This window comes from Leopardus geoffroyi, chromosome A2, assembly GCF_018350155.1.
Source record: "Leopardus geoffroyi isolate Oge1 chromosome A2, O.geoffroyi_Oge1_pat1.0, whole genome shotgun sequence".
In the NCBI taxonomy this organism is placed as follows: domain Eukaryota; kingdom Metazoa; phylum Chordata; class Mammalia; order Carnivora; family Felidae; genus Leopardus; species Leopardus geoffroyi.
In genome coordinates, this window is record NC_059331.1 from 43,407,899 (window position 1) to 43,434,777 (window position 26,879).

Consider the following 26,879-nt stretch of genomic DNA (forward strand, 5'->3'; position numbering starts at 1 on the left):
CAAGAAAGAATTCTTGAGACGTCTTTGGTGCAAAAAAAAAAATGTAATTTTATTAAAGTACGGGGCAGTATCTGTGGGCAGAAAGCTGCACTGAGGTTGTGAAGAGTGACTGGTTATATACTGTGGAGTTGGGAGAGGTAAAGGCAAAAAGGAGGCCTCTGGGAGGACTTTCGTATGCTAAATAAGACTCCTAAGATAACTGAGGCCTAGCTATTGTCAAGTTAAGGTTGTTTTTCCTCTAGTAAGCTATTAACATTAGGACAGTAGGGGGTTCTTGGAGAAATGTTATATTTTGTAATTGTTTCATTTGTCAGTGGACTGCAGGTGATAAGGAAATTTAATATTTTTTTAAGTTTATTTATTTTGAGAGAGAGAATGAGTAGGGAAGGGGCAGAGAGAGAGGAGGACAGAGGATCCAAAGCCAGCTCTGCACTGACAGCAGAGAGCCAGAAGTGGGGCTCGAACTCATGAACTGCAAGATTGTGACCTGAGCTAAAGTCGGAATATTAACTGATTGAGCCACCCAAGCATCCCAAGGAAATTTAATTTTACCTGCCATTTCCTTCTTGCATTTGTTCTCCATATCACTATGGAGGGAGGGTGATGTTGGGGCTCCAGGAAACTGAGTCTACAGGTTTCTAGAGATTAAGCTATTGATAAGATTGCCTTTTTCTTATAATTTACTAAAACATATATACACTCATGAAGACTCTGTCCTGCTTGACTGTGATATCTATCAGTTAAGCATTTGTTTTCTTTCCTTTTCCTTTGTTCTTGGGCAGCCAGAAGTGCCTGTGAAATATCACCATATCCCACCCAGGGGCAGGGCAGTGTTGGTAGCTTGTGCTTTGTCCTCAGTTTGCCTCATGCTCCCTCATCAATGGCATAGCCTTGCCTTGCCTGACTATAGCATGTCTTAAGATTTGCCTAAACTATCATGCATCTCACTTGGTCAACAAAATCAATCCAACAAAATTCTATTTAGTGAGCACTGACCAAATAGCATATATTGCATGGCTGTAATTATAGATAGAAATAGTATTCCTTAGAGTATTCTCTAAGGTCAAAAACTCATCAGGAGAGGTGTGGCTTTACAAATCAATACACAAATGTTATTTGCTGTTATCATGATAAAAAATAAACCAAAAAAAAAAAAAATAGGTATTTATGTTAGGCTGCTAAGGGTACCATAACGAAATATCATAGCATAGATGTGGTGACCTAAACAACAGGAATTTACTTTCTCACAGTTCTGGAAGCCTGAAATCCATGTTCAGGGTACATGAGCTAGCCTGCTTGGGTTCTGGTGAAGGTTATCTTCCTGGTTTACAGACAGCGGCTTTCCTGCTATGATCGCACATGGCAGAGAGAGAAAAAGATCTCTTCCTTTCTCTTATAGAGCCTCCATCATATTGGAATAGGACTTACCGTTATAACCTCATTTAATATTAATTACCACATAATGACCCTATTTCCAGATACTTTCACATTTGGGGTTAGGGCTTCAACATGTGAAATTGGAGAGGCAATTCAGTTCATGACAGTATTTTCTAGAATTAGAAATTAAGTGTTCTATATTTAGAATCATGGAGAAAAAGAATAATTCCTCCAGAGTGGAGGGAAGGGGCGGTTTCCCAACCAAGTCAAATTTTAAGCTACGTAATGAAATAAAAATTATTAAATTGAAAATATCAAAAATTCAATTAAATATATACCCACAAACACAAAACCATTGAGTGTAATAACTGAGATAAAAAGCATAATCAAGATAAAGAAGTCAGAGATTGTAAAATGGAAAAGATATGGTAAATATAAGATCTATCAAAGACATACGACACAAAACTATAATGATGTTTAGATATAAAGAGCAGAATAAAGGAAAAGGAAGAAATTATCAAGAAATAATAGTATAAAATGTCCCAGCACATGAGAGACACACATGTAGAGATAAAAAGAATCTAAAAAAATGATAGGTGAGGGATATTTTTAAAAGTGATACACCTAACCATGCCATCATAAGACTTCAGAACACAAGGAAAAGTGCTAAAAGTTCCTGGAAAAACAAAGATAATCAATGAAATATTGAGTATTAAGGCGGCATCAGATAGCACATCAGGAAAACCAGTTTCTAGAAGACAGTGCTTTGAAATTTTTTGGGAAAATCATTTTAACTATAAATCCTATACCAGCCAAAGAACTAAGGCCAAAGTAAATATTTCTAAGACAAGAAGATTCACAAGACACATGTGTGTTTTTGCCAGAGAAAAAATGGAATGGAAAAAAACTTAAAAGTACAGTGAAAATAAGCTATAAGATGATGTCCAGAAGGGGTCTAATTTAGTAAAAACAGTTCAAGTAGATCTAAGTTGAATGTCTTTTAAAAAACTATATAGAGTCTATCAAGTGAAAGAAAGAATATGAAACTAAAAAATGATTGATACTGGTAACTAATATTTGAAAGAAAAATTTCTATTTTTCTCAACAAGAAAAAAACAAACTAAAAGCAATAACAAAATCACAAAAACACGGCATCCAAGGCATCCATAAAGTACAATTACATGTAGCATGATCTTAAGCAATTGATGAGTTAAGAAAATAAAGGAATTTATCTGAATATGATTCCAGAAATCATTTTTATCAAATGAGAACTAGTGGACCTTGGAACCACAGGGAAGAAATGTGAATCCAAAATTGCTAAAATGCTGCTAATGGTTTTAAGTATTGGCAGTCACTGATTTAAAAAACTAACAGAAGTCTTAGGTTTACTATACCCAAAAAAAATCTTGCCACAATTCACAAATTGACAGGAGACATAGCTGAAGAAGAGAGCTGGGTAGTGTTGGAGAAGTATGGAGAAAAGGATCAGAATGCTAATAATCTTTAATACGGTGTAGTGTGTAGAAGTACTTTCTAAACTGGTGAGATGATAAGAGGTTTAAGTGTTCTATTTATAGATAAAAGGTAATCAGTAAAATATCTAAAAATATTCAGATAGCAAAAACCCTCATGATGTAGAGAGAAATATTAGGTGATAAATGCTTGCATTATAAGAAGTCAGAAGATGCTGTCTAAAGTTATATAACCAAACTTAGAACCATAAATACATATCAATGAAACAAACATAGAATTTGGAAACTAAAGTCCAAAGTAACAGAGACCATGAAGTTGAAATTATATCTGGGAAGTATGACTGAAGGTGAGGAGAGCAAGAATGCAGCCATTAACAAATACAAAATATATCTCTGCTAACCTTGTACATTGAAAAGTACTAAAATTACCTATTTAAAAAGTGAAACTAATAAAAATTACAACAATTTTATTTTCATCCCTTTGTTTTGCAACGCATTATCTATTAGATTGTTCTTGGATACTGCTTCAGATCTTTCCAGCCTCATCTCCTGTGTCAGCTGACTCTGCACAGTCTTTGACCAGATTCCTGCAGATGCCATTTGTTGGCATTTGCTTCAGTTCATGCAGTGTACCCTTCATCTTCTGCTCCAAGACTTCTTTGCCCCAGTTGCTTTGGGACAACCCTGGGTACCTTTTCAGCCTTCACATGTGCACAAAGCATGGATGTCGAGGAGCTAATGCCCCCGTGAGATAGACTTGGAGTAGTGAGGGTCACGAACTTATGGATAGATGATTCTCTGAGTCTCATCTAAATCTCAGAACCCATTGGGATGGAGCAAACAGTTACCCATAGACAACTCAGTGTATTCACTCTTGTACTGACTCCTCTTTCTGCCCTCCCCATCCCTCATCTCTGCTCCCTCGGTTTATCCTCCTAATTTAACCAGTAAGTATGAACTAATTGTAACCACTCTGCTTCTGCTTTAAAGGAGCCAAGAATAAAACCCAAGGCATATGTAAGGGGAAAATAAATTGTCACAGGACTACTCATCTGTGAATCCCTACTCAATATTCTGGGAAGGACATCTGAAACCAGTCATTAATGCTCTTTATGATAGCTCCTAGAAACTTAGACATGCTAATATATCTAATAAAAGAGGTTAGGTGATAAAATGCAAATATATCTAGTAAGAGAGGTTAGGTGATAAAATTGTCTTGCCACTATATTGAGGTAAGAGTCAGAAGACACAGGAAACTTAAAAGGTTAACATGGATTTCTTATGTGGTGCAGGAAAACCCACTCTCTCCTACCATGTTTATTTGGAGGGAAAGGGGAGAATCCTTTCACTAAGGTAATAAAGACCACCCTAACAAGGGGGTCACTGGTCCTTTGGTAGTGGCTGTAGACAAGATTTGACACTATTACATGTAATAGAACAGGACTTCTTAGTATCAACAGGAATAATGGAATTGCAGAATGACAATGTTATTTGTCAGCAGTTTACTTTTAAAGGCAAGTTAGATATGATTGCTATAATTAGCAACAAGCCTGAGTGACAGTCAAAATTCTGTAATTGTAGAGATGAATGACAATGGCTAATAGATCATGGTGTATCCTCAAATGCAACACATTGCCAGTCAAAAAAGGAGTTACTGAACTTTTAATATTTTTTTAAAAACCCACATTAAAAAAAATAAGGCTAAGGAGAAGACTGATGTCAAAGATCACTATGTTTATAAGATCTGTTTCCAGATGCCAGTCCTAACCCAAGGCGCATTGATTGAAAGTAGAGCAGGAAGAATATGTGATGACACTTCAATTATGCATAGTAAATATGCTTTTAATTCTTAGTAGAACAATGGCTGTTTACCAGAGTAATTGTGCTCTGGGAAGGGCAATGTCCATAGTTTTTGAATATTGTTAGGTATGAACTCTGAATTGATACTTGGGTACATGGCAAGCCATAAAGTCCTCTAGTTAGAGTGTGGGCTCTGGAAACCAGATGTAAAAAAATCCAAGCCCAATGTATGTATGGACCAATTATGTTTTATTTTTCCAATCTATGAGTATAAAATTGTATAAATATATATAACATCCAGCCAGCAGAACCTTCAAATTGTCTCCCATCTTGTAGCAGAAGAGGTGTTAAAGTAGAAAGAGCCAAGTATAAGATCCCTAAATGTTCTTTCTCATTGCCACATCATGGCAATAACAAATCTGAAGGACTACCACATCCCAAGAGGAACTATGGCAATTAGCATCACTATCAAAGACCAAAAGGATGTAGGAATGGTAGTCCTATCATATTTCCATTTAGTTAACCTATGTTGCTCCTTTAACCACAACAATAACAACAACAAAATAACACATGGATTGGAGCAGGAACTCCCAATACTTAGGACTATTCTATACAGTTGTGTTATCTTTACTGGAACACATCAGTACACTATCTGACATTTGGAATGTTAACAATGGTCTAATGAATGCGCTTTTCTCAGTCTGCATCAGCAAAAGGAAGCAAAATTAGATTGTCTTCTCATGTGAAGGATAACAGTACATATCCACCTTCTTGTTATGTGCTATATTAATTCTCTTACCTTGTTCTCATGTATAGTCTATGGCTATCTTGATGATCTTGGAATTATGTGGAGTATCACATTGGTGCACTATACTGAAGATTATCCTGATTAATCTCGTAAGCAAGAAGGACAAGTCAGTGAGATGTCCTAATAAGATAAACATGCCATATAATGACAGATAAAACTACAAAGCTTCTGAGACTGCTACGTAGACATCTTTAGGTTTCTAAATAGCTGTGGCATCCTGAGATATCCCTTTTAATAAACATGATTTATTTCACCATGTTCCCCCTATCCTTAATAAAGAGATACATAACTTAGGGCATGTTCTGTATTTTTCACCATGTATTGTCCCTAGAAATACTGACCAACTGAAAGAAGAGGGAAAACACTTCAAGCATACATAATAATTCAGTTGGTATGAGAGATTGGTGTGAGCCAAAAGTGAACTGCTGTCTCAATATATCCCATTTCAGGGGTGGTTCTAAACAAAGGAGTAAATGAGAATCTTCCTAGAGGACCAAGCTGTGAGCAGTCTGTTCACTGTTCTCTTTGTAGGGAAGAATCGACCTTAGTTATGATTGTACAGGGACTACTGAGCAATAATAGTGAGTAGTTTGCATACTTAGTAAAGATCTGGAAATAATAAGTGTAAAAAATCAGACACAAGAAACAAAGAGTCATGGTGGTAGACTTACAGGAAAAAGCATGATGAGTGCACTTGTTTGTGCCTCCTATTAATGCCCAACAGATGTCATCCACTGCAAAGAGATGCCTAACCACCAAATTGAAGACAGTAACTTGTTCTGGAATGTCAGTCACTCTCTCTCCTTGATCACACAAGTCTTAACATAGTGAGCCATGGATTGAGTGACCATGGCCTCATGGATGGATTTATGTATGAATTCATAACATGAATTCAAACATGAACTTCCTCAACATATAGGTGACTAGCTACTGCCACTGCTGACTGCCTAGTCTACTGGCAATAGAGACAAATCATGACTTTTCAATATGGCACCATTCCTCATGGAGTCCAGGTACCTGCTTGATGGCAAGTTGATTATAATGGACATCATCCATTCTGAAGGAAACAGTGATTTATTCTTATCAGAATTGAAAGCCACCCAGGATATAGGTTTTCCTTCTCTGCCTGCAGTTCCTCTGCCAGCACTACCCCATGAGGACTTACAGAATGCCTAATCTATCATTATGGTATACTATATATCATTGCCTAAGCGCAAGGGATCCATTTTATGTCAAAGGATGAGTGACACTTGGTGAATGACAATGGGATTTTCAACATTTGTACCATGAAACCTTATCACTCAAAGACAGCTAGTCAAATATAATGATGGAATAAACTATTCAAGACTCAGCTAAGTTGACAGTTCTAAGAACACACCCTGCAGAATTAGAGCCTGGTCATCTAAGATATGATATATATACTAAAAGTGCATTTGATATATGATGTTGTCAACAGTGGGTGTAATACATGGGGCCAAGAAATGAAAGGGAATAGTATAATTGGCTTTTCTTACCATCATGCCCAGTTATCCGTTCGCATAATTTGTGTCCCATCCCAATTCCAGATCATTTAGCTGAGAGGTCCTGAATCATAAAGGAGGAAAACTTTCATTAGAGGACACAATAAATATTCTATTACAACTACCTGATCTCTTTAATCATCTTATTCTCATGAACTCACACAAAAAGAAAGAAATTAATATATTTCTGGGACTAGTTAACCCTTAATGCCATTAGAAGCAACATTGCTGCTGTCCATGGGGTCTTGGAGGAGTATATCTGTAATGTTGACTCTTCACTGGAGTATCTCCTGGGTTTTATGTGAAAACTAAGAGTTGTGAAAAACAAGGTTGTTTTACTAGGACAAGGGATCTAAGGGTCCTACCTTCCAAAGGAAGAAGGTCTGGGTTACCTGAACAAACAGCTTAGAACAGCCTGAGTGCTAGCTGAGGGTGAGGCAAATCTAAATTTTTTGGTACAGGGTGATATTGTGGATATCAGTTATGGTCCCAAAATGAGTTCCAGTGGGGCATAACCATTTTACACCAAACCTCTTGCCTTTAAGTTATTGCAGGGAATTTGTCTGCCTGAATCCAGAAGCTGCCTCTGTTGCTGATTGGACTTAGTGAAGGTTTTTAATAGATCTGAGTGATTCAAAGTGGGAACTAAGTTTGATGCCTTTTTCTGCCCAATTTCATATCTTTTCAGCCTGACCAAATATTCAAGCAGTGTTTCATGTAGCCTCACACAAATGTAACCTGAAAGTCTTTCGTCTCTCACAATTCCCATTTCTCTTCAGCAGTTTCTCTAATTTCATGGTATTGAGGACCCACACAAACTTGATTGGTACGTGTGTGTGTGTGTGTGTGTGTGTGTGTGTGTGTGTGTGTGTGTGTACCATAGATGTGTAGGAGAGTTAATTCCTCCCAAAACATTCTTGTACCAATACATAGGGTAGCCATACATCTTCATTGGCCCAGGATAGATCTGAATTATATCAGCTGTGCCAGCAATGCTAAAATACTATCTCTTTTCGCTATCATAATTGTCCTCTTTTCCTTTTTAAATTTTTTTCAACTTTTTGAACAAATCTTATTTTTTTAATGTTTATTATAGAGAGAGAGACAGAGACAGAAACAGTGTGAGTGGGGGAGGGACAGAGAGAGAGAGGGAGACACAGAATCTGAAGCAGGCTCCAGGCTCTGAGCTGTAAGTGCAGAACCCAATGCAGAGTTTGAACCCCCAAACCGTGAGATCATTACCTGAGCCAAAGTCAGATACTTAGCCAGCTGAGCCACCCAGGTGTCCCAGTTGTCCTGTTTTACATGATCAAGTATATGGTTGTCTTATTGCTGGATGCTAGAGCCAAATAGATAAATGCTGCCCCCATGCTCTGTCTAGGTGGATGGCCCTGAAAGAGTTTGATATGGGAGACTTTTAGATATCCCCATAGACTTGAACAGTCATTTATACTCAGTGTTAGAAAACTCAAGTGATACATCTTTTATGGGCTTTTTTTTTTTCTTGCTCCTATTTAACACTCCCTGTCCCTCACTTGTAGATCACATTTTCTTTCTTTTTTTTTAAGTTTATGTATTTATTTTTGAGACAGAGAGGCAGAGAGAAAAGGAAAGAGAGAATCCCAAGCAGTCTCTGCATGCCAGCACGGAAACTAGCACGGGGCTTGGTCCCACAAACATGAGATCATGACCTGAGCCAAAATGAAAAGTCAGACACTTACCTGACTGAGCTGTTCAGGTGCCCCAGTAAATCACATTTTCAAGTAAATGACTCATACATGACAAAAGACAGAAAGTCCTTGTCTCAGGCTCTGCTCTAAGCAAAATCCAGCCTATGTTGACTTGCTTTTGGTAAGTAACAATAGCTCTGTCCACTTGCTATTACCGAATAAAAAAATACCATAATATTTCATGACTTAAAATACTAAAATCAATTTTATCTTTCAGGTATGCAAGATAGTTCAGGTTTTTTCAGCTCACTTAGGTTGCCCTTAGAGCTGGACAGCTTTCTTATTACCCCTTTGTGTGGATCTGCTAAAGGGGTTCTCCTCCGAGTATCATTCATCCTTCTTGAACTGCAAGTAGCCACAACATGGTTTTCTCTGGCAATACCACAGGAACAAGAAAGTAAGTTGGTTACTTTCAGTCAGTTAAGCATCCAACTTTGGCTCGGGTCATGATCTTACGGTTCATGAGTTTGAGCCCCACATCGGGCTCTGAGCTCAGAGCCTGGAGTCTCCTTCAGAGTCTTTCTCTCTCTCTCTCTCTCTCTCTCTGCCCTTCCCTGCTCACACTCTGTGTCTCTGTCTCAAAATTGAATACACATTAGAAAAAAGAAAAAGAAACACATTAAGGGTATTTAAAAGCTAGACCTATAGCCAGTCAACTTCCATGCTGGTGGTCCAAGTACGTCACGTGTCAAGTTCAAAATCAAGGGACAGGGATGTATAGTCCACCTCCAATAAAGCAATGGCAAGGGTGTATATATATATATATATATATATATATATATATATATATATATGGAAGGGTAAAGGATTGAAGCTGATATACTGATCTACTGTATGATTTTGAAAGGAATACCAGTATATTGTCTGTGAAAGAAAAAACTTATACTGTATTTCTGATAATAATGCCAGTGAGCCAATAGGTAAATTCTATTTAATGGAAAATATCATGAAACTCACATTTTCTGTGTAACCACCATTAAGACAATGCAATAGTTGCATGTTTTAGAAAAGCAGGACAAGAATGGGACAGGCAGAAAAGTTGGTAAAGCCACTAAACTCTTGATGAAAATCCAGATTTTAGAGCTTATGTTGTATGATGTCTTCCTTGTGTCTAGGAAATAGGATACAATAATAATTATTATACATGGAAAAACTTCTCAGTATTTAGGGTTAAAACAATTAGAGTAGAAGAGGAGCCACATTAATGAAATACATTTATTTTCACTTAGAGCCCAAGCAGTTTACCTTATGATTTAGAAAGATCACATTGGGTCTCATGGTAAATAATACTCCTAAAATGAGAGTCTTGCAAAAGCAATTGATGTTCATTAGAATTCAGTATGGGAAGCAGCAGGTGGCAGGCAGTTCCATGGAACAATTTTGCAGTGCCCTTCTATGGTTGAGGCAAAACAATTCATGTCGCAAGATGCCAGGTCTTACTCTCTGTTGTAAGTTATCACTGTATAACAATTTTTCTGTTATTTTACGAATATAATCAAGGAGCTCAAACTGAATTATTGCAATAGCTTTCTAAATTATACATTTTCTTAACATGTGGTAGAAGGGGAATACATGCATTTCATGGACTGTTATCACTTTGAAAAGCAATACATTTCATGGCAAAATGTAGTTATGTTCCCCTCCTCCCCCACGGAGGAAAGTGAATTTTTGAATATCTGTAACATTACACATATGTGGTGTAAAGTGAAAAGACAATTTTGTGCTGGGGCAGAAGACCAAAAAAATTGTTATCACCCATCTTTCAGTGTGCTTTTTCCTGAAAGAAAGTAAATATGTGTAACAGATTTCCCTTCCTGACACTGATCCCTACCTCTCCCTTACCAAAAAGGAAAAGGGAAGGGAGTAAAATAATTTTGATTTCCTGTGACCATTTAATACTTGTGTCCTTTTCAAAGCTTAACTATCTAGTTAATTGTCAAAGTCTGTGCAGTTACAGCTTAAAAGACTGTAGTCAAGAGAAACCTTTAATTATGTCTTTAAGAGTGGAAACGACCATAAAAATTATAGCAGTTATTTTTGCCTTCCATTTGTCACACCAGTGGCTATGGCAGAGAGCTCCTAGTAAAGAGTTTTAAATGACAGATTTGCGGGGGTGGGGTGGGGAGGGGGGCTGGTAAGTGAACCTGCATTGAAATCTGTGTTTGGCCTTTTACTGTTTGTGGGATCTCCAGCATACTATTTAATCTTTCCAAAGCTCAGGTGCCTTAAAACAAAGGTGACAATACCTACCTCATGAAGTTGTTTATAAGGATCAAGTGAGATTTTAGCCTTAATGTCTAGCCCCGAGGAAACACTCAGGAAATTATAGAAAATTATTTATGACTTAGTAATAGTAGAAGAACTACCTATGGTGGGCATGGGGAAAACATCTTATATATGTTTTAAACCTGAGATTTTCAGGGGCGCCTGGGTGGCGCAGTCGGTTAAGCGTCCGACTTCAGCCAGGTCACGATCTCGCGGTCCGTGAGTTCGAGCCCCACGTCGGGCTCTGGGATGATGGCTCAGAGCCTGGAGCCTGTTTCCGATTCTGTGTCTCCCTCTCTCTCTGCCCCTCCCCCGTTCATGCTCTGTCTCTCTCTGTCCCAAAAATAAATAAATGTTGGAAAAAAAAAACCTGAGATTTTCAGAACAGATGTGTATCTGCATGAAAATTAAACCAAACAATCAAAACAGTAACACCAACAAAAAAATACAGCCTATGTTGGTATATTGTGTAACTTGAAAATAATTGTATAAGTCCAATAAAGCATTATGTCTTCATCTTTTAATTATTTTAGAGAAAAAATGCTATGAGAGGTGCCTTCACTGGAAGGCAGTTGTATACAAGTAATAGTTATTAGTCATATTTGTTTCCTGCAAGAGGCAGAGGACATCAAGATTTCGTGAGGCTTGAAACTTACAAAATTCAGGGGCCCGCTTCAAGAATTGGTGGGTGAGGAGAGCCTGAGTATTTTACCTGGAAGTGTTGGGAAGAAGACAGAAATTGAATTTCCTCATAACAGGGAAGCAGAAAAACTAGCAGCCATCGAGGTGGATTATCCTTGAGGCCCGCAGGGGAAGAAAAGCAGTGCTTCCTAGTTTCCTAAGTTTGTTTCACTGCCGAAGGAATTCTGTGACACAAGCCGTTAAGAGGGTCTAGACCTGTCATCCTGCGCCTGATGTTGGGGGGGTCCTGCAGAATAATGCTGTCTCTCTGCACTGGATGCAAACTGAACCCTTAGTTTCAGTGTCCCCCAGACCATGTGGGCACGTGAGGATTCCTTACATGTGAGAAGACTCCTGACTCCATGCCTCAGCAAAACTGCAAGGCAATAAATCAACTTTAATGTGATGTCAGATGTCACAAAAAATGCAAGTGCACTAAGGTACCCTATCAAAAATGTAGAGTCGTACTGGGTTTTAAAAAAATCCAGCCGTATGACAATTATGAGAAAGATATATAAAACAAATTGGCAAAAGAAAAAGCTTGGTTAATGTACAAGTATATAAGGAACTTCAAACCAGGAATAAAGCAGGGATGCCAAGTATAATTCCAATCTAAGAAATGTCAACACATTTTTACATATGCCTAAAGATTTTTACAAAATTATAAAGGTGCAATCATGTGTATAGTTATATGTTTGTTGGTATATATGAATATAAATACATGCCTATTTATGTACTCATAAAGATATAATTCACTATATATAAATATAGTATACTGTATAAAGCGCTATATGTAATGAGATATATATAGTCATATACATGTGTACACACACACACATACACACAACCTTAATCCATTAAGCAATGTAGCCGCAAAACATGTCGTGGTAAAGCTTCCCCCAAATCAGGATTACTTGTTTTAAAAATCTTTTTAAGAAATATTTACCATGCCTGTCACAGAGTTTGACATGCCAAGTCCTCAGCCAGACTGCCTGGGATCAACCCCTCCTCCATCTCCTGTTTGGATGCTCTTGGATCATTTAGTTAACTTCTGTATCGTTCATTGTCATTGCTTGTTAGATGTGGAAAAGAATAACCTAATGCTAATCTGGTTCTTGTGAGGATTAAATAAATTACCAGAATAAAGTACCTACAACACTACCTACCACATTTTTGGCTGTAAAAGGTACCTCTCAATATCCTCATCGTTGTCATCATTATCATCATCCCCTAGAAAAATCTAAGTGATTCCAATTGACCCAGATCTCAAATTTTTGAAATGACTGACAATCCTAGATTAGAGAGGTGATTTTCTTTGTCCACTAAAATCAATAATGACAATAACAGTAACAACGATGATAATTTTTGGTCAGAACGGAAGGCTTGTCCATTTTTTAGTTTTCCAAAGCTTTAAGAGAATCTACTATCTATCATCATCATCTTCATTTATTAAAACTCAACTTCATACACTTTACATGACATAGTATATATTCATTTTTGCAGTTGATATTTGTCAGATGCCTATCCTCATGTAACCACTGTCACAATCAAAAACAATATTATTTTAAAATATTCCCTTCTAACCACTGGCAGTTAATCTATACCCACCTCAGCCTTGGGCAACCATTCTGTTTTCTGGTCAGTATAGAATTGCTTTGACTTTTCTTTCTTTCTCTTTTTTTTAAATGTTTGTTTACTTGGGAGGGAGAGAGAGAGTGAGAGCGAGAGTGAGAGAAAGAGAGAGAGATCACTTCCACGGGCACGCCAGTGCAAAAGTTGGGGAGGGGCAGAGAGAGAGAGGGAGACATAGAATCTCAAGCAGGCTCCCGGCTTCAAGCTGTCAGCACAGAGCCTAACATGGGGCTTGAACCCATGCATGAATTGTGAGATCATGACCTGAATCGAAGCCTGACGCGTAACCAACTGAGCCACCCAGGCACCCCTGACTTTTCTTGAATATATTTTTTTGGTGTTTTTTAGATTAATACAAATAGTGAATTTTTGTAATTTTTATCTTTTTAGTGATAACTAGTTTTATATTTATGAAACTATCATAAGAGTAATTAACCTGCTGATTGACATTTGTGCTGTCTCCAAAATTTACCTATTATTAAAAAATTATAGGGGCGCCTGGGTGGCGCAGTCGTTAAGCATCCGACTTCAGCCAGGTCACGATCTCGCGGTCCGTGAGTTCGAGCCCCGCGTTGGGCTCTGGGCTGATGGCTCAGAGCCTGGAGCCTGTTTCCGATTCTGTGTCTCCCTCTCTCTCTGCCCCTCCCCCGTTCATGCTCTGTCTCTCTCTGTCCCAAAAATAAATAAACGTTGAAAAAAAAAAATTAAAAAAAAAAAAAAAATTATTGTGACTTAAAAAAAAATTTTTTTTTAATCTTTATTTATTTTTGAGAGAGAGAGAGAGAGACAGAGTGTGAGCAGGGGAGGAACTGAGGGGAGGGAGACACAGAATCAGAAGCAGGCTCCAGGCCCTGAGCTGTCAGCACAGAGCCCAACGCAAGGCTCGAACTCATGGACTGTGAGATCATGACCTGAGCTGAAGTCGGACACTTAACTGACTGAGCCACCTAGGCACCCATGATGTGACTTTTTATTGCAAGTCTTTGTATGGACTTGTTTTGTTTTGCAGTTTTCAGTTCTTTGGGGGAAAATGTATATGAATAGAGCTTCACATTTTAAGAACTGTCAAATTGCTTTTCAAGGTAGTTTTAACATTTTATACTTCTCCCAGCCAGGTGTAAGAGTTCCAGTTGCTTCTCATCCTCAGAAACCCTTGGCATTTTCAGTGTTCTTAATTTTGTCCTTTCTAATGGGTGTGCAGTGGTATTTTGTTGTTGTTTTCATTTGTGTCCTTGATGAATAATGATGATGAACACCCATTTTTATGTGTTTAAATGCCATTCAGATATCTTTGGTGAAGGGGCACCTGAGTGGCTCAATCAGTTAAGCCTCTGACTTCAGCTTAGGTCATGATCTCATGGCTCATGAGTTGATCCCCATGTCAGGCTCTGTGCTGACAGGTCGGAGCCTGGAGCCTGCTTCTGATTCTGTGTCTCCCTGTCTTTCTGTCCCTACCCTGCTTCGGCACTTTCTCTCTCTCTCTGTCTCAAAAAATGGTATCTTTGGTGAAATGTGTGTTCATATATTTTAAAAATTATTTTAAATGATTCTTTGTTTTGTTGTTGAGCTGGAAAAATACCTTAATGATGTATTTCAAAGATCAGTCAAATTTTCATTTTGATGAAGCCTAATATTTCTATTTTATTTTCTCTTAGGTTTTGTGTTTTTTTTTATGTGAATGTAATGTGAATGTGTGAGTAAGCATCTTAACACATCTTTGCCTGGCCCAAGATTTTGTATATTGTCTTCTAGGAGTTTTAAAGTTTTACCTTTAGGTGTGTGATAAGTTTCAAGGAATTTTTTTGTGTATGGTGTTAGGTAAGGTTCAAAGTTAATTTATTCCAAATGAATATCCATTTGTTCAGGCATCATTTCTTGAAATATGATGCTTTTATCATTGAATTATCTTGACACTATTGTCTAAAATCAACTGACCCTGTAAGTGCAGTTTATTTTTGGACATTGTATTATATTCTGTTGACCTATACTACAACACCATAACGCTTTGATCACTTCAGGTTAGTAGTGAATGATAAAATCAACTCCTCCAATTTTGTTTTTTATCTTTTTTATTTTACTTTTCTTGATTCATTTCCATATAAATTTTGACCCTCTTCGCTTCATTTCCACATACATTTTAGCATCATTTGGCAATTGAGCCAAGTTAACATGCTAAGACTTTGATTGGAATTATTTCAAATCTGAAAACCTATTTAGAGATAAGTGACCTCTTAAAAATATTGAGTTTTCTGGGGGTGCCTGAGTGGCTCAGTTGGTTGAGTGTCTGGCTCTTGATTTCAGCTCAGGTCATGATCTCATGTTTCATGAGTCTGAGCCCCTCATCAGGCTCTGTGTTGATAGCGTGGAGCCTGCTTGGGATTCTCTCTCTCTCTCTCTCTCTCTCTCTCTCTCTCTGAAAATAAATAAATATTTTAAAAAATAATGAGTTTTCTAGTCTGTGAACTTGGTATATTTCTTCATTTACTTAGGTTTTATTTCATTTATCTCAATAGTTGTTTCTAGTTTTTAGTGTGCATATTTTAATTTAGAACTTTTTTTTTTTTCAACGTTTATTTATTTTTGGGACAGAGAGAGACAGAGCATGAACGGGGGAGGGGCAGAGAGAGAGGGAGACACAGAATCAGAAACAGGCTCCAGGCTCTGAGCCATCAGCCCAGAGCCCTACGCGGGGCTCGAACTCACGGACCGCGAGATCGTGACCTGGCTGAAGTCGGATGCTTAACCGACTGCGCCACCCAGGCGCCCCTTTAATTTAGAACTTTGATGCACATCCCACTGCACTGCAGTGATTAAAGATTAAGGAGAATGAGGGGCGCCTGGGTGGCGCAGTCGGTTAAGCGTCCGACTTCAGCCAGGTCACGATCTCGCGGTCCGTGAGTTCGAGCCCCGCGTCAGGCTCTGGGCTGATGGCTCAGAGCCTGGAGCCTGTTTCCGATTCTGTGTCTCCCTCTCTCTCTGCCCCTCCCCCGTTCATGCTCTGTCTCTGTCCCAAAAATAAATAAACGTTGAAAAAAAAAAAATTAAAAAAAAAAAAAAAAAAAAAAGATTAAGGAGAATGAGAAGATGCCAGCAGAAGTTTCTTAGAAGGAGCTGCAAGTGACATATTGGAAGGGAGACAAAAGATCAAGCAACTTGAATTTAAGATAGAATGAGGATGGATGATTTGGAGATAATTAGTATTGCCAACTCTTTTAAGAAGTTTTAATGTAAAAAGAAGCAAGCAAATGGAATGTTAACTGGAGGAACATGTGAGGTCAAAAAGGTTGTTGATTCTAAGATGGGCAAAATAGCAGCAAATCTGTATGCTATAATGATACAAAAGGGAGACCTGTTGATTCTGAAGAGAGGAGGACGCATACCTGCAACAGTCCCTTGAGTATGTAAGACAGCACTGCAACTAGAGCGCAATGAAGAGCTTGGCCTGAGGAAGGAGTGTGGTTTACCCAGAGCAGAACGAGTGAAGGCAGAGTTTATGGGTACGGGTGCACACCTGTGACTAGATGTAATGGTAAGAGCTACTGAAGTTCTCTTTTGATTCTTATTTTCTTATCAGTGAAATAAGTTAGCAAAGCCATCAAAAGTCTTTGAATATGGGGTAGAAGTGTTGGAGATTTATTTTTTTTCTTTTATTTGTTTTGGGAGGGGGGAGAGGGAGAGAGAATCCCAGACAGAATCCACAGTATCCGCACAGAGCCGGAAGCGGGGCTCAAACTCACAAACTGAGATCATGACCTGAACTGAAGTCAGATGCTTAACTGACTGAGATACCCAGAGGCCCCAGAGTGTTGGAGATTTAACTGAAGGAGTGTCCTTTAAAGTGAATGAGTTCCTATTCAAGGAAAAACCCACTATATTGGGACTATTTTTCTCATACCTCAGTAGAAAAATTAGGTATTTTGGCATTTTTATAAATAAATAGTACTGTGATATTGAAAGAGGCAGAGATACTTTTAATTAAAAAAAATAGACATTCAGTTAGGACACATTTTATAACTATAAAATAATTCATCCAGTTTGCTTTCTCATGAATTAGAACTCATTTTGAATTCACCTAGTGTTAAGAAGCATTAATTGTTTCTCAAGCCTCTGATGATGGTGGTTGGACCCTGTGTAGAAATGAGGTCCATGACTGGTATATTTACAGAAGAATGTAATCATGGAGATTCATAGGAGGTAATCATGAAATGTAGCCGTAGAAACCTTATGGCTCATCAGATAAAAACAAACTGAGTCTGAAGGATATCTTTTGATTGATTCACATTTGATTTGTGGACTTACTTTCCCCGTATCCATTTTCTTTTGGAGGCTGAGAATGGAAGTTCTTTTCATTATGACATGAAAATAAGTCCAAGAGATTATTCTGCTCTCATGTTGTAGCCATGTTCATATGGGTTAGTGTCTCTGTGTGTTTGCAACTGTTTTTCCTATCATTAGCTTTTGTTGTTATTGTTAGCTTTTTTTCCAGTAAAAAGTTAGCCCCTTCCAAACCAATAACAAGACCCAGACATACTTAAAGTTTACTTGTAAGGCTGGGTGTGAAGCACAGCATTCTCTTCCTTACAGGGTTGTTTTGCAAACACATGCACACTTGTTCTTGGGCTCTGGAGATTATAAGTATGTTACCTAGGAGAACAGCAATACTCTTTTGGACTTGACTCCACTTTCTTTACACACTTCTCTATCTTTTAGAAGCCTCCTGCACATATTTTTAAAATGTGTTTTAGAAAGGATTTAATGACAGTGCATGAGACCGTTTGATTCTATTTCCCCTTTCTCTTCACCTTAACTAGTAGCAGGAGTCACTGGTGTGCTTCAGAGAGCTTACTTATGTTTGAATACAGTCTAAATCAGTGCAGACCCTTGACTGGCTTAATCTTTGCTTGCAAATGACAATGCAGTGAGACCAGAGGAAGAAAAAAAAATTACTTCCTTTCCTATTGGAAACCTAATAAGTAGTTAGCCTGACCCAGTTTTCAATAAAGGAGATTTTCTGATGACCCAACAGGAGTGACTATCTGTAGTCAAAGAAAGGGGAGGGTGAGTTTAATCTTTCATGCCACTGGAATGGCAGCTGTTCTCAGCTCTGTCTGATTCTGTGAAGGATGGTGAAGATAGAGCTGCTTTTTCAGTCTAGGGAGAATTTTCCTTTTGAATATTCCAAACGGGGGATTTGCACATGTGCCTCAAGAACTAATTGTCTAGGTTCCGTCAGGAATGCAGCAGGAGAGGAGCGTATTTCATGCTTAAGACCAGAGAAGAGCCACGCAATACTCAGTGGATAAAAGGCTTGCGGTCCCAGCTGGGAAAAAGAGTCCCATTATCTCCCAGCTGCATAGACATTCCATACGGCTTGGTTCTGCCTGGATGCACAGCATGCCTGGCTGAAAGCTTGAAACAGAGTTCTGCAGAAAAATTGTAAAGATCCCGAGACATTTCCCTGGTAAGATCTGTAAGTACAAAATTGTGCTGTCTGCTGCATTGAGAATTTTGCTGGGCAAGCTGCGGCTTTTCTTCCTCTCAATGTCTTTGTATTAGCATAACAGGTAAAAGCTGGGGTTGGGGGAGAAGTCACTGCTTTATTTATGCTATGTTTCTATGATGTTGATGCTTAAAATGCATTTATTCCTCGTGAGAGAAAATGTATTGAATCTGTATTCTGGGGAGCTTAGGATCAAACCAGGGACAGAGAGACTACAGGTACATTTTTCAGTGTTTCACTAGTCTTTACTGCAATAAAACTAATGGGCAAGACGGGATGACAGTGCTAATTCTGGTACTTTCAGATGGCTTCACGCCCTTTCTGTAACGGCAAATGAGAAAATGTGATTGCTAATTTTTTTTCATCGTAGGGTAGAGGGGTGGGGTTTACATTGGCCAACAGATGATTTAAAGGAATGGTTGTAAAAAGTTTCCTGGGGGAGGGATTTCGCTCCCTGGAGGGGAGTAAAGCAAGACTGGAGGTCACATGACCCCACCAAATTTTTTCTGGCGTTTTGCTTCGCACCCAGCTTCCCGATAATCGCTTCTTTTCATTTACAATAGGTAAGCTTGTCAGTATTAAGGTACCTGTAATAGTTTATGAAAAGTTTCAGAAGTTGATGACTTGGGAACAAAACTTACAAGAGCTCTGAGATTAGCCACGTATAGCCCATTATGTTAACGGAATACTATCAACTTTGGGGGTTTGGGGAGAAATTGGAATTCATAGTACTTGCTTCTCCAATTGAAAACTACTTATGTTTAAATAATCAGCATCCTGACTATGTCCTCTGAGAAATATTCACAGAATGAGTAAACAGAATTTATATGGAGAGAAAAAATAGGGAAAACAGTAGAATTACATAGAATCAATTTGGAAAATGAGGTATTCATAAGCTGATCTACAGTGGCAATGTTTTTAAAAATCTTTCTAAGAGAAAGAGCCATATGTTGAATATTGAATTTCTAGTTTTGAACAATCTTCATGTATCTGATGGGTTTATCTTTCATTATTGTTGTTAAAGCTTTTATCAATATATGTGCCTTGTATTTTATAAGATAAGAATATATTTAAGCACACTCTCCCATATCTCACCCCCCCACACATGTGTAAACCTACACAAAATACACACACACAAAATACTGTCATGATTTCTATCACAAACAGAAACACAGAGTCTTTTCATCTTTGATACTTCCATGATTTTTTTAAAGAAATATAATGGCTATGCAATCCAAAGATGTCAAGTATATAAATCTGCACTTTTTATAAGGCTTTGTATGAGGTTGTATAAATGCATAACTTATCACATCTTAGCTAAAAAACTACTCATTTATAAACTGCCATTGCATTACTTCCTTTGAACATTTCTAGTTAAGTGCCAGAATAGTTTGTTTAGTATTCTCCATGTAACTTTCCCTAATGAAAACAAATTCACATTGTCATTTGGAGAATTAGTACATATTTGGTTTAAGTTTAGAAAAAAAAGAATCAATTATCTTGGGAAAAGAATATGAAGTGTATTAAGTTGTTTGTATGCTTTTGTGTTTTTGATAACTGAAAATAGTAATATAAAAGTAAATTTGTACCTTTTTAATTATTTTATTGGAAGGAAGAGGGTTATGAAATGTTTTTTTTTACTTATGTATATATTTTAACACCATATTAATTAGAATTCAGCAGCAGAAGCTATAATCCTTAAAAATAACTCAAGTTAAACACAAGTATTCAAAAACAAAATCCTGTCATCTGTAAATAACAGTCAAGATATTTGGAGACATCCTGTGCCTAAATTCTGATAACAAAATGAGAGAGAGAGAGAGAGAAACAGAGACAGAGAGAGACGCACAGAGAGAGAAACTTTAGAAGAATATTTTTTTATTTGTTTTGGGCAAATAAACATTTTGATAATGTGATCAGTGATAGATAGATAGATAGATAGATAGATAGATAGATAATAGATGTTCTTTTAAAAGAATATGATCTTACCCTACCCTTTAAAAAAAAGTATTGAGTTTATTTTAGATTTGGATTAAATAGGAAAAAAATGAGCCGATATGAAACTGAAGAAATTGCTAAATTTTGGGTATTTGTTTTTTTCCCAAAGGAGATATTAGGTCCATAATAAAAGCGCTCGAGGTAAGAACAAAAATTATGAAAGTATTAATAGTTTGAAGTCACTATTCATAGGATGCATTTTTAAATATTAAACAATCTCTTGTAAAGTCTTCGATATGATATTTAAAGAAATTAGTGCATGTATTTTATGGTTATTTCCCTTACATACACCACCTGAACTTCAATTGTATTATCAGTTTTATGTTATTGAGTTTTATGGTATTTTAATTCTGTTTTAATTCACACAGTATTGGTTAGACTTACTTGGAATTTGAAGAACCTCAGTCCTTACCAATTACTGCATAATTCATCATTCCTCTATTCTTAATTTTGAATTATTTCTTGGATTATTGGATTTCAGTGTTAAGTAGTACCCCTCCACCAAAGAAATAGTCATAGATGGTATATTGTCTGTGTGCCTACATAGAACATTTTCTTCTTTTGCCTTATACATGGAAGACACATTAATCTTTCTTGAATCAGACATATTTTCTCCTTTAGAAACTTGTAATTATTGGAAACAATGCTGGAGATTCTTGCCATACTGAATGTTGCTGTCCACTGGTTATTAGATGTGTATGAGATTTCCATCTTGAATATAAGTTGCTTCTTTCTGATGAGTGTCTACATGATGCTGTGTGTGTGTGTGTGTGTGTGTGTGTTTTGCCAGAGTTTGTCCTAGAGTTAGTCAGTCTTTATCAATTTGCTTGAACATGGTGTCCCCCATTGATTTTCATTTTTATATTTCAATTTTGTTGTTGTTACATTCTGTTTTTACTGTTAAATCGTTCCTTTTCTTCAGGGTCACCAGTTATGAGCATGTTGGATCTCATTTTTCTGTCTTCCACATCTATCATATTATCCCATTTTATTTTTAATGTTCTACTTTTTTAGTTCACTTTGATTTTTATTTTTAAAAATATATACAGAAAGATTATATTTTAGAGATATTTAATCCCTATAAGAGTAATCGCCTAAGCACTTTGCTCAAACTATGGCTGATTCTTCTTGAGATTTACACTTTTCAATTGCAGTTTTCTTAGATTTTTTCCCCTTTATCTTCTTTTTACTTAAAAATGTATGCATAAGGGATGAATAGAGAAAGTACAGAGGATTTTAAGGCATTGAAACAATTTTGTGTGATACTATCATGGTAGATGCATGTCACTGTGTATTTGTCCAAACCCATAGAATATCCCATACCAAGAGTGAGCCCTGGTGTGAACTATGGATTTTGGGAGATAGCGATGTATCAGTGTAGGTTCAGTGATTGTAACACATTGTAGAACCACTCTACATTGTAGAACCATCTCTACCATTGTGGCAGAGATGTGATAATGAGGGAATCTGTCCATGTGTGCAGGCAAGGGAGTATAACCTGGCAGGTTTGGGGATAATCTGTATCCTCCTAAAAGTAAATAAGGGAGAAAATACTTGCCAGCTTTCCTGTATGACTCCATCCACCTACTTCATGGAGGTCCATGTTTTTGTTTGTTTGTTTGTTTGTTTGTTTGTTTGTTTGTTTTTAGTATTTGGCAGCAGTGGAATTGTGCTTCAGAATCTATGTTTTGGGGTTGTACTCACTTACATTTTTATTAAACACAGAAGGTTTTTTACTTTGATTTTGCGTCCCATCAACATCACTGTTTTTCTTTCTGTTTGTTGTTTCTGTAGAACAATAGAGGAATAAAAATCTCTTAAATGAACTTTAAATAAAAATCTTTCAGCTTAGAAGAATTCTTTCAAATGGAAATTTCATTAGAAAATTAAATTATTCCCATTATTCATATTGACAAGAACTATTCTAGTCAAAATCATGTTTGTCTACACTGTATATCCTAGCATTAAATACTTGTTATGATGAAGGCATAATAGGGTATACTAGAGAAGGACAAAAAGCAGTCATCGGGCTCTCTTTTATTATTCTTTTATTCTTTATTATTATGATTATATTTTCCTTTTTTATTCTCTTATTCTTTAATTTTCCTGTCAGTCTTTAGTGATGAAGTCTATGGCCTAGTTAACTATCTTGCAAAGAATCCTAAGGTAATTTAGAGTGAATTAGGGTCCTAGTAGCATGAATCAAAATTAGGAGTCTCAAATATTTTATGACATAAATTTGGTGGGCATAAAATTTATACGTAAAAAGCTTCCAATTAAATGAATATATGAATAAAATCGCTTAGATATTGAGATTTTTTTAAAGAAGCCATAAGAGAATGACGTGTCCTATGAATTAGAAAACACATGATCTTACTGGTAAAAGATATTCCATCCTCTCTAGTATGTATAAACTGACACCAGCTTCTGGAGGCAGAAGGATCATACATCAGCTATATATTTGCTCGTCTCTACATTTGGCACGTGATAGGTTTGTGGTCTCAAGAAAGTAACTTAGCCTCTCGACACCCCTGTTTCCTGTCCATAATGGAGATAATAGTAGACCTGACTTCACAATCAAAGCAAGAGGAATAAATAGGTTAATGTGTGAAAAATACCTTGGGAGAAAGCTTTGAAATTAATAAGCACTTTGTATTAGTTGTTTGATCATTTTTATATTAGTGTTACTATTACAACATTTGTCTATGAGCCTTGGGATTGACTGAGAAAATATGATATAAAACAATAAAAAAGTGAATATTATAAGTATCATCTCATCAATTATACTGGGTAATTAATAGAGAATTAGATTTGGAGGTGTAAATTATAGTTAGATATGAAAAGGGAGCTCAGGGAATCTTGTGACAAGATTCAGAGATGCTGGCCTTCAGATTCACATAGCCTAAAAATAGAAATGGTATTTCTGCATGCACCAAGCAATCAGAGGTAATCAATAAAAATGGTTTATTTAATTTTTTCATTATAAAAACAATATACAGAAAAACAGAAGAAAAGAATAAGCCATAATCCCTTTCACCAAAGAAAACCATCAAAAAATATTTGTGATTTCTTTCCTGTTGTTAATGGTTTTGTTTTTTCTGGGTTTTTTTCTTATTAAAATTTTAAAATCCTAAAAAAGCAATCTGTGAAGCTGGAAACAATTATAAAATTTGATCTGATAGGAAAGATAATAAAATTAAAAAAATTGATATCTTCCCACATATTTCTAGTCCCACTTGCCAAAGATATTTTTCTTTTTTTTCTTTTTTTTTTTTTTTAACGTTTATTTATTTTTGAGACAGAGAGAGACAGAGCATGAACGGGGGAGGGGCAGAGAGAGAGGGAGACACAGAATCGGAAACAGGCCCCAGGCTCTGAGCCATCAGCCCAGAGCCCAACGCGGGGCTCGAACTCTAGGACCGGGAGATCGTGACCTGAGCTGAAGTCAGATGCTTAACCGACTGAGCAACCCAGGCGCCCCGCCAAAGATATTTTTCAACAGTTTATTTTATTGTACTTATTGACTGACTTTTATTGGGTATATGAAGCATTCTATACTCATTTTTTTTGCGATTTTTACTAGCTTAAAAATCAGATACTCTATTACATTTTAGTGAACATACATATTTTAACAAAAAATGAAACTTTGTATTTTCTAATAAAGCAAAAGATAATGTAGCTATCCTTTTCACAAACAGGACAATGCTTGTTTAAATTTCCTCCAAGATATTTCTGCCAATGTCCATGTTGCTACTCTTTTATTTTCACTTTATTTTTAAACTTCTCCTAACACTTTTTGTCAACGTTTATTTAGATTTATGACATGTTTTTCTGAGTTGCTTATTAACCATTTCTTCTTAGTGCATATACATACATCTCCTAGGTTCATTTCGTGTGTACTGAAGACCATTTGAAGGTCATTATCGAAACGGTCTTAAATGCTCCTACAATTTATATTTCTAAAAATTACTTACTTTACTCACATTTTAAACAATAATGCAGTTGATTCTAGAATTCCAAGTTAACCTTGTTAACTTTCTTCTCAACATTTTGTGCATATTCTCTTCACTGCTCTTCTGGAATATAATTTAGCTCCTGAGAAGACTGCTCATAGTCTAACTATGACATCTTTGAAGATATATTTGTCTTTCTTTCATTCTGGTAGATTTTAAAAATTCCTCTTTGCAATGACATCTTTGGGTTTATTACAATGTGCGTAGGTGTGGATTTGTTTTAAATATATAGCATTCTGGCGTCGACAAGCTCCTAAATATGTCTAACTTCAATTTTGAAAAATTCTCAGCTACTATATATTTACTCCTATCTCTTTTCCATCTCTCTTTTCTCCAAGATGCTCATTAAGTATTTGAACCTTCTTTTTTTCTTCTGTCTTTGACTTGTTTTATTTATTTTCATACCTTTCTTTTTTGTGTTTCACTCTGTGTTTTCCTCTCCCTTGTACTTCATAAATTTATTTTTCTTTTCAGCAAATATTTTGGATTTCTGTAATTTCTATTGCTTATTTTAAAAATTCTCTTATTTTAAAGTTTTTTTATTTTAATAATTTTTTATTTTAATAATTCTCTTATTTTTAAAGTTGATTTTTTTACAGACAAATTACTTCATTACGTATGTCTGCTGAATTTCCCTCATGGTGGTTTATTCTTTTTGGTGTTTGTCATCTCCTTTTATGACAGATTTATCTTCAGCAGATGTCAATTTCAATGAGAGACCAGCATTATCAGAATTGAAGATGCTTCTCTGTGGCATTGCTTCACTTTTGCCTCTAGAGTTGTTGTCATTTCCCCATTTGGTACTAGTTTCTATGTTCATTTTTAGCCTAAAATTACCTTAACATGCGTATAGAATAAATTTGGCCCTAGAACTAAGCTTGGCAAAAACTTGATGTTCAGCCTCCCTCTGCAAGACCCTTTCTTTCCAGCAGATAAGCAGAATCCTTGAAAGTTTCCTTTTTAATGGAGGGCCCTCTTTTCCTTGGGTTATTACAGCTAACTCTGAGATTTTTTCCTCATTTTGGAGCCTCACCAGTTTAACTTTGATTTTCTTTTTCATTTTGGTTCTCTTACAATTTATCTTTCTCATTTATAGCCTTGATTATATATATATATATATATATATATATATATATATATATATATATATATACACACACACACACACATACACACATACACACATACATACAGGATTTGATATATTACATTCTATACAAAAATGATACCTTTCCGTATCATATTGCATAGTATCATATACTGCCATGTTGACTGCAGTTTTCCTCATCTGCTTTCCATCTATTAGGAGGTCATCAGGCTTTCTGACTTGCTGGTACTTTATTTTTTTCTGGTAGTATTATGACTTCATATATTTCTTTTGGTGTGTTTTCTCTCAGTTTAGTGGTCCTGCAGGGATCAAGGCATACAGTCATTCCATAACCTTGAACCACAAGTTAATGCTAGGTTTAAAATAAGATTCTTCACAGAAATTAAAGATGGTTTTCTTTAATTTTTCAGTTGTTTGCTAGATCGTCACATTAGCTTATAAGATATAGGTAAGGTCGGTTGTATATTTCTTTCCATTAATTCCTCAAATATTAATTTAATGTATCAAAATACCTGGTTTAGTCCAAAAGGACAGTTCATTCAATGAGAAAATATGCTAGGAAACACTCCAGAATTTAGTTAGAAGGGCTGGCCAGTAGGTGTTGTTTACATAACCTCTAGGAGTGGTAACTATATTAATTCCTTAGGTTTAATGGTTTACAAATTCTTAAAATGTAGAGGAAATTATTCAAAATGTTTGTCGGCACAGTAATTCCTCATAACAGAGTCAAGCTGATTGCTAAGTGGACCATTCTTTCTTTAGATGACTTCTGTTGATTAAAAGTGAGAATATTGGATGGATTTAAAAAAAAAAACTTTTTTTAGTGTTCTTTTAAAGGTGGAAGGAGAAACTCAAAGAAGACATTTTGCAAAGTTCCTAGTAATTTATCACCCTTGTATGTAAGAGGCCAATATGGACATTTTGTTTTCAATGCTTTTATTTGTCCATAATTTCAAAGTTTAATTGATTTGGCTT

The 26,879-nt window shown here is 36.4% G+C and overlaps 1 protein-coding gene across 1 annotated transcript in view; it reads left to right on the plus strand.

The window, feature by feature from the left end:
• Nucleotides 1-18,769: 18,769 nt before the first annotated feature.
• Nucleotides 18,770-26,879, plus strand: part of CNTN6 (contactin 6) — a 284,097-nt gene continuing 275,987 nt past the window's right edge. Inside the window, 1 exon segment of the mRNA XM_045493582.1 lies at nt 18,770-18,849. The gene's annotated coding sequence lies outside the window, so the exon portion shown is untranslated.